At 40.3% G+C, this 15,048-nt stretch overlaps 1 protein-coding gene and 1 long non-coding RNA gene across 5 annotated transcripts in view; one reads left to right on the forward strand and one right to left on the reverse strand.

The window, feature by feature from the left end:
- Nucleotides 1-2,533: 2,533 nt before the first annotated feature.
- Nucleotides 2,534-15,048, forward strand: part of RNF111 (ring finger protein 111) — an 84,102-nt gene continuing 71,587 nt past the window's right edge. Inside the window, exons 1-2 of one of the 4 annotated variants that reach the window (XM_037502583.2) lie at nucleotides 2,775-2,822; nucleotides 3,131-3,251. The gene's annotated coding sequence lies outside the window, so the exon portion shown is untranslated. Of the gene's footprint in view, nucleotides 2,597-2,774; nucleotides 2,823-2,860; nucleotides 2,882-2,975; nucleotides 3,256-15,048 lie in introns of those variants that run through there. The other 3 variants (XM_037502584.2, XM_054701901.1, XM_037502588.2) reach the window with 3 other exon arrangements.
- On the reverse strand, nucleotides 8,270-9,735 carry LOC129146982 (uncharacterized). Its single transcript, XR_008554414.1, has 3 exons — nucleotides 9,627-9,735; nucleotides 8,716-8,779; nucleotides 8,270-8,603 (listed from the first exon to the last, which is right to left on the reverse strand). It is a non-coding gene; the product is annotated as an uncharacterized LOC129146982 (long non-coding RNA).

The raw sequence follows: 15,048 nt of genomic DNA on the forward strand, positions 1-15,048 counted from the left end.
ACCATACATTCAGTCCTTTCAAAAGTAGAACTTCTCAACTCAATATTATTGGCATTTTGGGTAAGATAATTTCTTCTCAGGGGGGCTGTCCTGTGTCCTGTAGGATGTTTAGTAACATCCCTAGCCTCTTGTTTAAATTTTATTTTAAAGTAACATTGGTTTACAACATTATGTGTTTTAGGTACACAGCATTATAATTTGACAGCTGTATACACCATATCATGTTTGCCACCAAAAGTCTAGTTTCTATCTCCACCCCAACTTCTTTCCCTCTGGTAACACCAAACTGTTATCTGTATCTAAGAGTTTGTTTTGTTTTGCTGTTTATTTGTTTTGCTTCTTTATTTTCCACATTTGAGTGAAATCATCTACGTATTTCACTTAGCATAACACCCTAAAAAATGACAAGATTTCAACTTTTTTTGATAGTCAGTAGTATTCTACTGTATGTGCGTGTGCATGTATGTGTGCGTGCGTGAGAGCACACACACGCACACCCCTTTCATTCACCCACATCATCACTTAGGTTGTTTACATACCTCAGCTATTGTAAAAAATCTTGCAATGACTGTAGGATTCCATATCTTTTTAAAATGTCTTTGGATAAATAGTTCAAAGTGTTTCTGGGCCACAAGATCATATGGTATTTCTTTTTAATTTTTTGAATAATCTCCTTGCTGTTTTCCATAGTCACTGTACCAATTTACATACCCAACAACAATGTATGAGGTGAGAGTTCCCCTTTTTCCCATACTCACCAACACATCTTTTTTTTTTTTTTTTTTTTTATCTTGACCACTAGTTATGAGAAGCTGGTAGCTAATATGCCCTCCTCTCCCCCCCTAAATTGTGGCAGCCAAAAATGTCTCCAGATATTGCAAAATGCTCTCCTTGGTTGCAGAGGTGGCAAAACCATTCTGCTTGAGAACCGCTAGTTTAATCCAGTATATCCAAAATATTACTTCAACATGTAATCACTATTTCAAACTATTGAGATTTTTACTCTTTTGTATTGTATCTTTAAAATCAGATGTGTGTTTTTTCACCTACAGCACTTCTTAATTTATACTAGCTGCATTTCAAATGTTCAACAGCTACATGTGGCTAGTGTCTCCTTTGTTGAAGAGCACAGGTCTTGAGAGCTAGGAAAATAGTATGGCTATATAAGTCTGGAAATAAATCCAATATATGACCTTAGAAAGGCATAAGTTGGTAACAGTTCACACCTTTTGAGTAGATAAGATGTTTGGGTAGATTTTTATATTTAGAGCAAGAATACAGGAGGACTGAGGAAAAATCCTAGTCCCATCCTTTTCCACATTATTACTCTTAATCATTATTATTAATACTTTAAATATTTTCTGCACTACACAGTATGGAGAATATGAGTGAGCAAAGGAAAGGGCATTAAAAAAAGATAACATTGATGACAATGAGAGGGAGTTAATGCTTATTAAGCACTTAATTGTTAAGTAATATTCGAAACATTCTATAAACCATTTCATCTAATCTCACCAAGACTCTTTGAGGTGAATAATTTTATTTGATAGAGGAGAAGACAGATTTATAGAAGTCTAAGAGAGGAGACAGCTCTTAAGGGGCATCACTGGGATTCGAATGAAGTCTGATTGCTTCCAAATCCTACATCCACTCTCCTCCTTACATCTTCCTAATGCACATAATGAAGCATTTGCTATCGACTAATTTTTATAAGATAAAGAAGGCGTAGGTTAAGTGTACAGTCAGTTCCCCAAATACGTATTGCTACATTTGACCTGGTTCCCGGAAGCAAACGCATCTGAACAATGAGGTTCTAGATCTTTATGTCGTTAGCAAATATGATTTGGGTCTCTTTTGCTGGGAAAGACCCTGAACCATGATGTTTTCGCTTCACTGTCATGGTCAGTACAGCCACTAAGTCCGTGGTTCCTCGCGCTTTTCAGTTATTAAAAAACAAGCCACGTTGCAGTCAGCAGCTTGCTGAAAAACTGGACGCACAACCACCGGGGAGAACACGAGACGGAGCTTTGTGGCACACAGTCGGGGTGCGCCGCCGACCGACCGATACCGCCAGCACAAAGGGGAGGGCCGGGGCGCAGGGGCGGGACGCCGGGCGGGCGGTGTCCGCGCAGGCGCAGAAGCGAGCCGACGCTCCCGGAGGCGTGACGGCCGGGCGCTCTCACTTTCCCAACTGTCGTAAAGCCCCGAGTGTCGCGCTCGCTCGGTAGAGGAGGGATTGGTCAGGCGGCGGCAGCGCTGGCGGCGGCAGCAGAACGGCAGCAGTGGCGGCGGCGGCGGCGAGGTGTTCGGTCTGCGCAGCGCAGAAACGCCGGCCGCGCCGGGGCGGGAGTTCCTGGGAGGCCCAGCGAGGCGTCCGGAGCCCACGCCGGGGGAGCCGGGCCGACCGGGCGCTGCCGCTCGCCCAGCCGTGGTGGCGGTGACAGACGCGGCTTTTGAGTCCCGGGGCCTGTTAGGCCGGGCTCCGAGGCGCAGCTCGCCGCCGCGCGGACGCCGCCGCCCCCCCCCCCCACGGGCCCCGCCTGCCTCTCAGGGCCGGCGCCCCCGCGACCCTGGGGAGAGGCGGCTGATGAGCGAGGTGAGGGGCTAAGGGGGAGGGGAGCGCGCGGAGGCCGCGCGTGCGCGCCGCGGGGGAGGGGCCGGCCGGGACGGGGGAGGAGGAGGAAGGGCCGCGGCCGCCCGAGGCGGGGGTCCGGGGCCGGCCGCTGCTCGCCGCCCCTCGGCCGCCGCGGGTCTGGGGCTCCGCGGGAGCCTCGGTGGTGCCGGAGGAAGGCGCCGGTCTCCAGACACACCCACACCCCGCTGTAAGGGAGTGTGGGTGAGGGGATTGCGCTCCCTTTTCCGCCTCTCCCGGGAGTCTCAGGTCGGGGGGCTGAGGACCGAGGCGTGGGGCGGGGGTGGGGGGGCGATTTGACAATGGAGCGAGGAGGGGAGCCCGCACCCCGGCTGCTGGGGGGCGCTACGCCAGCCCTGACGGTTAGGGAGTCGCCGCCTGGGACCGAGGAAATGTAGTCGGCGGAACAGCAGCCTCCAAACGCGTCGGGTTTCTGCGTGGAGTTGGCTGGCTGGTCATCGAGCGGCGGCTCACTGTGTTTATTATTGTCCCTCGCAGTTCTCCAGCGTCCCCGGGACGGCTGCGGTGGGAGCCTCTGCCCCCCATGGCGGTCGCCGAGGTCCGCCACTGCAATTTTTATATAAGTCCTAGATCTTTGCAGAGACTTCTTAGCACGAGTGTAAGTAAGTTTTATCGTTTAAAAATACCAGGAAGTGTAGGGGATGCCTTGCATTTGTTCCTGTGTGTCGTGGGGGATGACTCCATTGTTTTATATGCTTTCCTGTTTCTTGATTTCTGTGCGGTATAAATTGGGAACTCTCCCGAGTAGGTCGCATGCCGGCTGCCTTCGTTTCGCAGGAGTTCTGACAGGTTTTGAGCCAGCCCGAATCCAAACTTTCATTTCCCTTGGTATTCTATGTTTAATGTTCTTGTTTTCCGGACTTCTTCAGAAAGAGCAGCCGCGAAAAGATAAGCCGAGGTTCCATTTTCTTTCCCATTTTGTGTGTGTGTGTGTGTGCGTGTGATTGCGTTCATGTTAGAATGTGATTTGGATGTTCCATAGAAATTCTATGATACCATTTTACTTAGCTTTATTGGGTGAGGGGCTACATTTTGATAATTTGTTACTATGTTTTCAGTAAAAATTTTCACGTCCATGTAAACTGTGTTGCTTTTCCTATTAACCAATAGTCTTTGATTGGGTGATGAAAAGAAGGCCTTTCACTCTGAAAAGAATCTGAAAATTTTTTTAAACTTTGAATTATTTTACCTTTCTCCATTTCTTGTCGTATAACCTTGGATGAATAGCATCTCGTTCCTGATCATTGGTTTGTGGCCCAAGATTCAGAGTAGTAGTCTAAGAACTGGTGAGCGTGTTTATGAATTGGTCTGAACAGTACTGTAGGAAAAAGTAGGAAGAGTAGTGTCTCTCCTTATTCGTCAGAGGTACACTCTCTTATGTATGTGAATCCTTCTATCACTTTTCCTTTTTTTTGGTGTCTGTCACTCACATGTTATTTTTTTCGCTAGAGTTGGTTTTTGAAGAAAGATGACAGATTTCACTTTGGTACAGTATTTGTACAGAGAACTGAAAAATAGCAATGCTGATATTTAAAATGAAGAGAACAGCATTATACACATCAAAGCAAAGGAGTAACCAACAGATATTTCTAAATATCTTTTCACTTTGAAATTTTAAAGTGGAATAAAAGATTCATTGCGTCAAACCACTTAGATTTTTAGACATTTGTTATTTTGTCAAAGAGGGGTTTCTGTACCATGCTTTATTTAGAGCATAGTTTTTTGTGCCCTGTTTTGACTTGCCCCCTGGGGGTGAACAGTTTGGACATTAATGGGGGGAAAAGTGACAGTAGTAAAAATGGCAGTAATTAAAATATGTCATACACTCGACATTAACGTTCTGTGGGTGACATTATCTTAAAAAGAGTGTAAGGCTAGAGATAGGAACTCTGGATTTAGATCGCGTAAGTGCTTGCCAGTCACTTATATCTCGACTTGATTGGTAACCATTCCTGGAGTTCGGATCTCTCTCAACTGGTAAATGAGTAGTGTAGGGATAGATAACTCTAGTTTTTTCTAGGTCCCAAATTTACTGGTTTGTTTTTTCAGATAGGTGTTTTGGTATGTATTGTTAAATTAATCATGATCCTCATTTCCAGAGAGAAATATTGTACTTAGAGTACACACACAAACACACACACACACACACACACAGAGAGAGAGAGAGGGGTGGGGAGAGAGAGAGAGAGAGAGAGAGAGAGAGAGAGAGAAAGAAAGAAAGAGAGAGAACACTAAACACTATGGTAAGGCAATGTGTGTTGTTCCAGTAATGCTTCTGTCCCATTGTAGATATTACTCATCCTGCAATAGCTCTCATATGATACTAAAACATGAAACTTTGTTTTACTTCTGGTAATGTTCTCTAAATCATCCTGAATAATTTTTCTTTCAAATAACCTGTAACCATAATTTGTTAAAAGCCCAGCATTGCTTTGAATGTCTTACACCTCTCTTCTTTCTTTCCTACATCCCACAGATTCTTGGTAACAGCTGATCAAGGTTTCTATAGGTACTCAGTTCATAAGATTGCATGAGGAGTGAGCTATGTATGTTTCAAAGCAAATACTAAACTGAGCTTATATCTTAAATAGAGGTTATAGCATTGTTATTTAGCAACTCAGTAAGTATTGAATGTTTCATGTTCTAAGCATTGCTTTTGGTTTCCAATGAAGAAAGCACTCTGCCTTCATGGAATGGATATTCTGCTGGAGGGGAAACAGAATAGTTTCAGGTAGTAATGTGTGCTGTGAAGAAAATGGGAACATGTAATGGGGAATGAATGGGAGGGACTCTTTGGAGCTTATATTTAACTTGCTATCAATGACTAGAAAGAATCAATCTTACTAAGTAACAATCTGGAAGGGTGCTACAAAAAAAGGGAACAGTGAGTCCATTTCATTAGTTTTGAACTGGGAGAATTTGAAAGTGTAAATTAATTGGTTTGTCACACTTTCATAATTGCTGATAGACAATGTGAAAAGAAAGGTTAAAAATTCTATAGGTATAGGAACCAAAGGTAATGTGTTAACCTTGTTTAAATCCTGACTCAAGCCAATTATAGAAAGTCATTTTTTGAAACACTTTGGAGGAAATTTGAATGTGGATGGATTTTAGATGATATCAAGGAATTACTGTTAATTTTGTTAGGGGATGATAATAGCATTATTATGTTTATATTAGAAAGAACTTGTTTTTTAGAGATGGAGACTGAAGAATGAAGAGAAATATGTCTGGTATTTGCTTAAAAATACTTTAGAATGATAAAAGGAAGGGGGGAGATGGGTTAGAGGAAGCAGTGTTGTATAATCTTTTTTTAAAATTTTTAAAAAGATTTTTTTATTTATTTATACAAGCACTGGGTACAAGTACAATCAGAAGCGCAGGAGGGTGAGAGAATTCACCAGAGCCAGAGCGGGGAGCAGAGCAGGCAGAAGGACCGAAGTACACTGCTGAGGGGAGCAGAGGGCGGCAGGAGAGGTCTGCGTACCATGTGGGACCCTCCTCGGGTCGCCGGGGAGCAGCTGGGGATCGAACCAGCGCTGCAGAGGCTGCGGGCAGCCTTGCAACCCAGCGCTCAACCGCTGTGCCACTGGGGAGGCCCAGTGTAGTATAGTCTTGATAATTGTTGGGTTGAGGTGATAGGTATGTGGGTATTAGTGATACTGTTTTCTGCATTTGTGAAGCTTGAAAATGCCCATATTTAAGGATGATTTAAAAATAACTTTATACCGTATTTATGTGTCTTCTTTTTCTTCCTCCTAATTTTGATAAAATGTAGTAGTCTCTTCCTAAATAGTTCAGCATCTAGTCAACAAATATGAGTGCTGCATTTCAGCTCTGTGTCAGTGCTTGAGTTATAACAAAGAGCAGGGCTTTAAGACCTATGGACCAGGAGTTTATGGCCTGCTGGAGGAAGGGAGTCCCAAAGTGTGGACTCTGTTAATGTGAATAAACAGATTTTTGTGTTTTCCTGAGCATATACAGGCTCAGCATCTTGCTGCTTATGTGGCTACTTAAAATATTTTTCTTTTTCTAGAGAATTGAAAATTGAAGAAATTCTCTATGGAGGTTATGTGCCAGTCTGAATATTCGTTGTGGTTATTTTCCTTATTTGTATGTATGTAGGACATCAGTATAAATCACTTTTAACATTCCAATTTACCTTATTTTTAATTTTGAAAAGAATTTCTTATTTTGAAATAATTTCAAAATTACAGAAAAGTTTTAAAAAATATGCAGAGAACTCTTAAATATCCTTTTACTCAAATTACCAATTTTAAACGTTTTTGTCACATTTGCTTTCTCTTTCTCTTTTCTGAATTACTTCAGAGTAAATTGCCTGCATTATGCTCATGTATCTCTGGATGTTTGCTGTGTAGTGTATACTCTTGCATTATCACAGTGCAGTTACCGAATTCAGAGAATTTAACATTGATAATACTATACTTTAATCTGTAACCCATATTCCAATTTTGTCAACTTGTCTCAGTAATAGCATTTGTTCCTTAATAGTGTTTCTCCCCTTGGATCCAGTCCAGGATTGCAAATTGCATTTAGTTGTCATATCTCTTTAGTGGCTTTAATCTGGAGCAGTGTCTTAGCTTCTCTTTATCTTTCATTACATGATGTTTTTAAAGAATCCAGGCTACACATTCTATAGAATACGTCTCATTTTGGCATTGTTTGATATTTCCTTACAATTACATTCAGTTATACATCTTCAGCTAGGGGTTTTGTGTCCATCTCAGGACATATTATGGGAGCATGTGTGTGTCACTGATCTGCCCTTCATTGATGATTTTTATTTCTAACAGTGTTTTGTTTCTTCACAGTGTAGTTATTTCCTCCATTAAACAATCTGTAGATAACTTTGAGATAATGCAGATACCGTGCTTCTAATCAAATCTGTAGCCTAATCAAACTGTCTTTTCTGGATTTTTTTTTAAAAAAGATTTATTTATTTATGCATGCAAGAACTGGGGCACAGGCCAGAGGTGTAGGGGGTGTGTGTGTGAGAGAGGATTTACCAGAGACAGAGTGAGAAACAGAACCGACCGAAACACACTGCTGAGGGGAACAGTGGGCGAGTCAGGAGAGGTCTGCTGTGCCACGTGGGTAGCTCCCTGGCCAGCTGAGGATCGAACTTGTGCTGCGATATCTTCACAGGTTGCGTCTTTAATCCCTTGTGCCATCAGGGAGACGCTCTTTTCTGGATTTAAATAGGTGATTATTGTCTTACTGATTATTTTTTAAGATTTATTTTATTTATTTGTGCATACAAGAGCTGGGGTGTAGGCCAGAGGTGTGGGGGTGAGAGGATTCACCAGAGACAGAGTGGGGAGCAGAACAGGCAGATCTCCTGAAATACACTGCTGAGGGGAGCAGCCGGTGAGAAAGGAGAGGTCTCCTGTGCCAAGTGGATAGCTCCCTGGCTGGGGCTTGAACCCATGTTGCAGTGGCTGTGGATAGCTTCATAATGTTGAGACTTAACCCCTTGCACCACCAGGGATGGCCTATACTGATCTTTACTCTGGTGTTACAGAGTTGTTATTTTCTAACTCTTCCATCTTCACCTTACCAGTTGGCATTCTGTTGTAAGGAAACAGCATCCTTTTATTTATCTTATCTACTATCTGTATTCCCTGTTATATTTGATGGGTTCTACTCCATTACTGCTTTTATTTATTTAGATGTCAAATTGTCCCCAATTTGTACAGGGGGAGCCTCTCCACCCAGGTTCCTATCCTTTTGGACATACTGTCATTTTTGGGGAATATTTCCTTTCTTCTTGGCACAGCAAGATGTTCTAAGTTCGTCTTGTAGCTTTCCTTTCTCAGGAATCAGCCTTTCTCCTAAGAATACTGTTCCTTTTGATGGAGAATCCCATTTGCTTTTGAGTTATCTATGTATACATAGAAATAATCTTGTCTTTCCTGAATCAGGATATGCTCTAAAAAAGCCAAATTTAAATTAGGGTTTTGATAGTGGGTTTTTATTTTTGTGAAGGTTTTGTTATGTTAAGGATTATAATTATATAAGAGTTAGTAGTTTATTGTACTTACCAAAGAGCAAATATTTTGTTCTTCTATTTTCTTTTTAAATAAATAAGTTCTCATGTGGTCTTAACTGTGATCAAATAAAAAGAAGAAAAAATGGGTATTTTATTTTCTGTGTGTGGGAATGTGTGTCTGTGTATTTGTAGGGTTTAACCACTTGACTGTTAAACTTAAGGTTTACATACTTAACTGTTTTTTTAAGGAAGTCACTAGACATTCTGGTCTGAAGTAAATTGTTTTCTTTCAACTAGCTTTTTAAATGAAAAATTTTAATTTCAATATAGAATGTTACCTATATTAGCAGTAACTCACAGGCATACAATCTAGGCAGTTATTATTACATTTTGGCATATTTCATAGCCATTCTTTCCCTGTGCATGGTTTTTGCTTTATTTATCTTTAAAATCTGACTAGTAAGTATTTTTCAGACAATATTTTCTTTTTTTTTTTTTTTAAGATTTATTTATTTATGCTTACAAGGACTGGGGTACAGGCTAGAGGAGCGGGGGTGAGAGGATTCACCAGAGACAGAGTAGGAAACAGAATAGGCGGCTGACTGAAATACACTACAGGCAATATTTTGAATAATTTTTATTTAAAACCAATTAGTATCTGTACATGGCTTTAAAAGTCAGTTCCAAAAGGCTTATTGTGTAAAGTAGTAGTCACCTCTACCACCCCAACAAACCCCCTAGTTCCACTTCCTTAGAGGAAACTCAGCTACTAAAATTTTTTTTCTGGTATTTCACTTCATATTTCTAAATATTATGCTTATATTTCTATCTGCCACTTTTTTAAAAAAACAAAAGTGTGAGTTTACATCTTTGTTTTTAAAAAATGTACTTTTTTTTTCAGATAAAATACAAAGGATACCAAATTTACAAGGTACAAAGGGTGTACAGGAAAAAATAAGTCACCTTGCTGTCCTACTACCCAGTTCTTTTTCTTGGAGATGTACTTCCTCTTAGTATTTTATGTATATCTCCAAAGCAGTGCTTCTCAAGAGTGTGGACTCTTGAAGGGGTCTTCAAGTGTTTCAGGTGATCTGCTAGGTTGAAACTATTTTGTAATAGTACTTCTTTGTTACTTAACTATGTTGACATTTACAGTGATGGTGCAAACACGGTGGTGGATGAAACCGCTGGTCCTACAGTGACAAAAAAGTATATTAATAGTCATTTATATTCTTCATTAGTACACATATATGGTAAAAAATAGTTTCATTTAAGAAATGTGCTTTATGAAATAGTAAAACTTAATTTTTTTAATCTTGACCCTGATTACCTGTCTCTTACAATATTTCTTGTGACAAATGGAAACAAAGATGTTGCTTCATCTTACTTGTTATTAGCTACCATTTTTGGTGTGGGTTTGACTATTTTTTCTTTTATTGTCAATTTAGTGGGGATTGCAAGGAAATTTGAGGTAAAGATATGTTTAAGCAAAATGTGAACTTTTGATTAATATTGTTTTAATATAAAACTTCTTGCTTTTGATAAATATTAGTTTTAATAGGAGCAAGTCATGCTATTTTTCTTTTTCAAGTCATATTGATAGAGAACTGGGATCTCTTCCCAATGGTAAAATCGTATTCAGTATATTTATAAATACAGTGTTCATATATGGGGTGAATAGGTTCATTTAATAAGCTTAAGTCAACTTTAACAACCTTTTTTTTTAATACAAAGTAGTCTTAAATGAAGAAAATCATGTGATAAAACATTTTTTTTTACCACAGATTACAATTCATGATTTATTACCATAGATTTGATTGTTTTCTATGAAATAGCATTAAAAAAAATCAACCTAATGTACTAGACAAAACTGGGCACTTTATTGCCATCTTTCTGCCTGCTATATTCCTTTGATGTGGCTTTACCCTTTTTCTCCACTTAAAGAAATCTTACTTTTAAGCACCAGCTCTTAAACTTCTGAGGGGTTCCTTCATAAGAATGAAATAACTCTCTCTCTGTCTTCCCATAGGATTTCCCAGTTATCTTTTAGTAGCTATTACATTTATTAGAACTTTAACATTCTCCCACTGAGGGAACTAAATTCTGAAAATCTCCATGGTAAATAGAAGATACTGTAGGTGAGTAACAGAATCTTATATAAAAATAAGGTCATGGGAATTGAAGTCGTGAGTGATTGTGTGAAAGCTCTCATAAAGTTTCAATTTTTGAAAAAAGAGAGACCAAATCCAAAAACTTACATAAGAGCTAAGACCCCAGATCCTTGTGTCAGAACTTACTTAGGCAAGTGGTTGAACTTTTGTAATCCTCCGTTTGTTGGAGATAATAGTTTTTAGTGTGACTAAAATGAAACAAGATTATGGCACAGAATTCCTTACAGACCTTGCCTGCTCACACTCGCCATCGCTTTTCATGCCGTCATCTGCCATTGCACTCTCCTTTCGCTCCCTTTCTTTCTGTTCTTTCACGGGCTAGGCCTATTCCTGACACATATGATCCTTCCAGTTTCTGCTGCCAGGCGTGTTCTTTAGAACTATGTGCTTTTTCTGACTGGTAACTGGCTCCTTCTCATGATCCTTTTGCTTCCTCTTTTGCATGTAATTTCTATGAGAGCAAAGACTTTCTACGTTCTCTTCATGGCTGATGCTAGCACCCAGCTTATAATAAACTCTCAATAAATATTTATTGAATGACAACAGTAAGTGAATAACTGGTATCTATTGTATTAGCAATGATATTGTCTCTTCTCAGATATTAACAAATTACTGTAAAGTTACCTGGGTGACATTTCCAGATCCTGTTCTGATTTCAGATGCTTGTATGGGAAAAGTTTGGATAATCCAGCTTGTTTTTACTATATCCTGTTTGCCAGGATACAGTCACTGAATTGCTCTTTCTGAAGCCCTCTTTCTAGACTCTTGGATTTATACATTATATTCCTGCATGAATGAATATTTTTCTTCAGAGATAGTAGTCTGGATAGCAGTTCTGAGGCTTGGATTTACTTTTAGTCATCTTTCTTTATGTTCAGCAAGTTTCAATTTAAACTATTTTTTTTTCTTTTTTCTCCCATCGTCATTAGTAATCCTTAGTTGCCTCTCTTTCTGATTATCCTCAATAGGAAAAATTCACAATGTATATGTAGGTGTATGGAAACCAACTTTCTGAAGAATGTAGTATATAAGTAAATTTGTGTAGATTGGATTGACCTATATGGGAATCCACATTAATGTTAGGATTACTATATTTATCTAGAATGTGAAATTCTTTGGGACAGGGTAGTGTCCTGTGGCCTTAATTATCACTTTGAGCAGTGACTGGTAGCAAAAATCAAAGTTTTGTTGAATAAAGTGGCTTGACATTAGTATACAAGATAAATAATTCCTTGTGTTCCCCAAACCAGTACGCTAGAATTGTTTTGTTGTTCTTACCACAAAGATTTTCACTTTGCCTTCAAAGTACACAGACTCAGGGAATAAAAAAATGTCATTTAGTTAAAATAACGTTGGAAATCCCTAGAGTTGCACATAAAATGTAGACATGCAGTCTCTGTAAGTCCAACACACCCGGTTTTTCTTCAGTATTGGAACAAATCACTTTTTATTGTTAAACACCAGATGAAGTAGTAGGCTTGTGTTTATGGTCCATATTGTAGGAAAAATAAATGGCTCTAAACATTAGAATCTGACAGCACAGCAAGATGCTCATTTCATGAAAGGCACATTCTAAGTGAAACCAACTAGAGAACAGTAAAATTTTATCTTTTTGTGTTCATTTTAGGCATGTAATCATTGAGCAGAATAGCATCAAGCATAGAGACATGGTTTACATTTTTTTTTTCTTATCTTCATGTAAGTTGAATTCACATTATGGGTGTGCTCTATCCAGAGAGATTTTCCCTGTACCAGTGTTGGGTATGCCTTTACCTTCAATCATAAAATGTCAATGACTTCTGATTTTTCTTTTACAACTATTACTCATACTTATTTTTTATTTATTTTTTTTATTACTCATACTTTAGAACATACTCTTAAGCAGTATTCTCCAGGATACTTATTTTGACCGACTTACATAGGTAGAGCAAAAACAAATTTTATCTAAATAAAGTTGTTGAACTTCACTCAAGGGGAAAATGTTTTCTTGGGTAGTTGTGCTCACCACATTAGAGCCTGCATTCTCAGCCCAGCTGCCATTATTCCTAATATAGTTTGCTGTTTCTATTTTGTTACCCCAATCTTTTCTTTGGGCTTTAGCAGCTCAAGGTTTTGGTCTGATCCTGAAGAGGAATTTGAAGTCACTCAGATAAGAGATGAACTTGAGATGGGTGTATTTAGAGAATTGAAGATGGCCGGTGGGTGGGGGGGTGGGGGCGGAAGCTTGTGGTCTCTTTGCTAGGATGATTTTTAAAAGCTGACTCTGCAGCTTGAAAAACATAAAAGTCAGCATATGCATATATTATTTCCCTTAATATTTTCAACAGCTCTTTAAGATATGTAATTCCATTTTTCAATTAAGAAAATATTTCCGTTTTTTTTTTTTTTTTTTTTTTATAGAGGCATGCTTTATTTATTTGTTTGCTGGTTTGTTTGTTTGTTTTGTTTGTACATGCACTGGGTACAGTCAGAAGCGCGGGAGGGTGAGAGAATTCACCAGAGCCAGAGCAGGGAGCAGAGCAGGCAGAAGGACCGAAGTACACTGCTGAGGGGAGCAGCGGGCGGCAGGAGAGGTCTGCACGCCATGTGGGACCCTCCCCCGGTGGCCGGGGAGCAGCCGGGGATCGAACCGGCGCCGCAGAGGCCGCGTGCAGCTTCGCAACCCAGCGCTCAACCGCTGCGCCACCGGGGAGGCCCTATTTCCGTTTTTTCTTTTTCAAATTTAGGCATGGAATTCTTAGTAATTTGCTAAAACTCATTGTTTTGATGGGTCACAGGGATTTAAATCAGTAGATTTGGAGTTACCTGAGAAAGGAATTCCAAAATTCAGGGGCTTAACCAGCATTTCTATATTTCCTTTAAGGAAAACAGTAAACGCATATTTTTATCTCCAGTGATATGCCCTTCTTCAAAAGAACGGGAAGGATAGTGATATTTTATTTGGTTGGTGTGATTAGGGGGTGTGTAATTCTCTATACTTTTTCTGTGAATTCCAATTTTCTATTTTGAACATATTTTAAAAATCAATTTAATTGAGGCATAATTTACGTAAGTACTGTACACGTCAGTGAGTTTTCGCAAGTGTGTATAACCATGTAGCCAATACCTTGACATAAAACATTCCATTACCCTAGGAGGAAGTTCTTTATTTTTCTTTGTCATCAGTCACCCCCATCTCTTGCCCCAGCAACTACTAACCTGATTTAAAAAAAAAGATTTATTTTATTTATTAATGCATGTGAGGGCTGGGGTGTAGGCCAGCGGTGCGGGGGCTGAGAGGATTCACCAGAGACAGAATGGAGAGCAGAAAAGGTAGACTGACTGAAATATACTGCTGGCAGGCGTGGGCAGTGGGTGAGGTCTGCTGCCCCATGTGGGTTAGCTCCCTGGCCCAGGATAGAACTTGTGCAGCAGTGGCTGCTGATAGCTTCACAGTACTGAGACCTAAACCCTTGTGCCACCAGGGAGGCCCACTGATTTTTTTTTTTTTTTTTTTTTTTTTTAATAGAGGCATGCTTTATTTATTTGTTTGCTGGTTTCTTTGTTTGTTTTGTTTATACATGCACTGGGTACAGTCAGAAGCGCGGGAGGGCGAGAGAATTCACCAGAGCCAGAGCGGGGAGCAGAGCAGGCAGAAGGACCGAAGTACACTGCTGAGGGGAGCAGCGGGCGGCAGGAGAGGTCTGCGCGCCATGTGGGACCCTCCTCCGGTGGCCGGGGAGCAGCCGGGGATCGAACCGGCGCCGCAGAGGCCGCGCGCAGCTTCGCAACCCAGCGCTCAACCGCTGCGCCACCGGGGAGGCCCTAGGCCCACTGATTTTTGACATGGATTAATTTTGTTCTAGAACTTCATATACATAGAATCATGTAGTACTTCTCCTGTGTCTGATTACTTTGTTCATCAGTGTCTTCTAGCATTTTGTTTTAAAGGTTTATTTTATTTATTTATGCATACAAGAACTAGGGTATAGGTCAGAGGTGTGGGGCAGAGGGTGAGAGGATTCACCAGAAACAGAGAGGGGAGCACAACAGGCGGATCTACTGAAATACACTGCTGAGGGGAGCAGTAGGCGAGACAAGAGAGGTCTGCTGTGCCATGTAGATCAGCTCCCTGGTGGGGGATCACACTCATGTTGCAGTGGCTGGTGATAGCTTGATAGCACGAGACTTTTTTTTTTTTAGTCTTGCAAAATTTTTTTTAATTTAAATTTTAT

Source organism: Talpa occidentalis, unplaced genomic scaffold, assembly GCF_014898055.3.
Source record: "Talpa occidentalis isolate TD23 unplaced genomic scaffold, MPIMG_talOcc4v2.1 talOcc4.11, whole genome shotgun sequence".
NCBI lineage: Eukaryota > Metazoa > Chordata > Mammalia > Eulipotyphla > Talpidae > Talpa > Talpa occidentalis.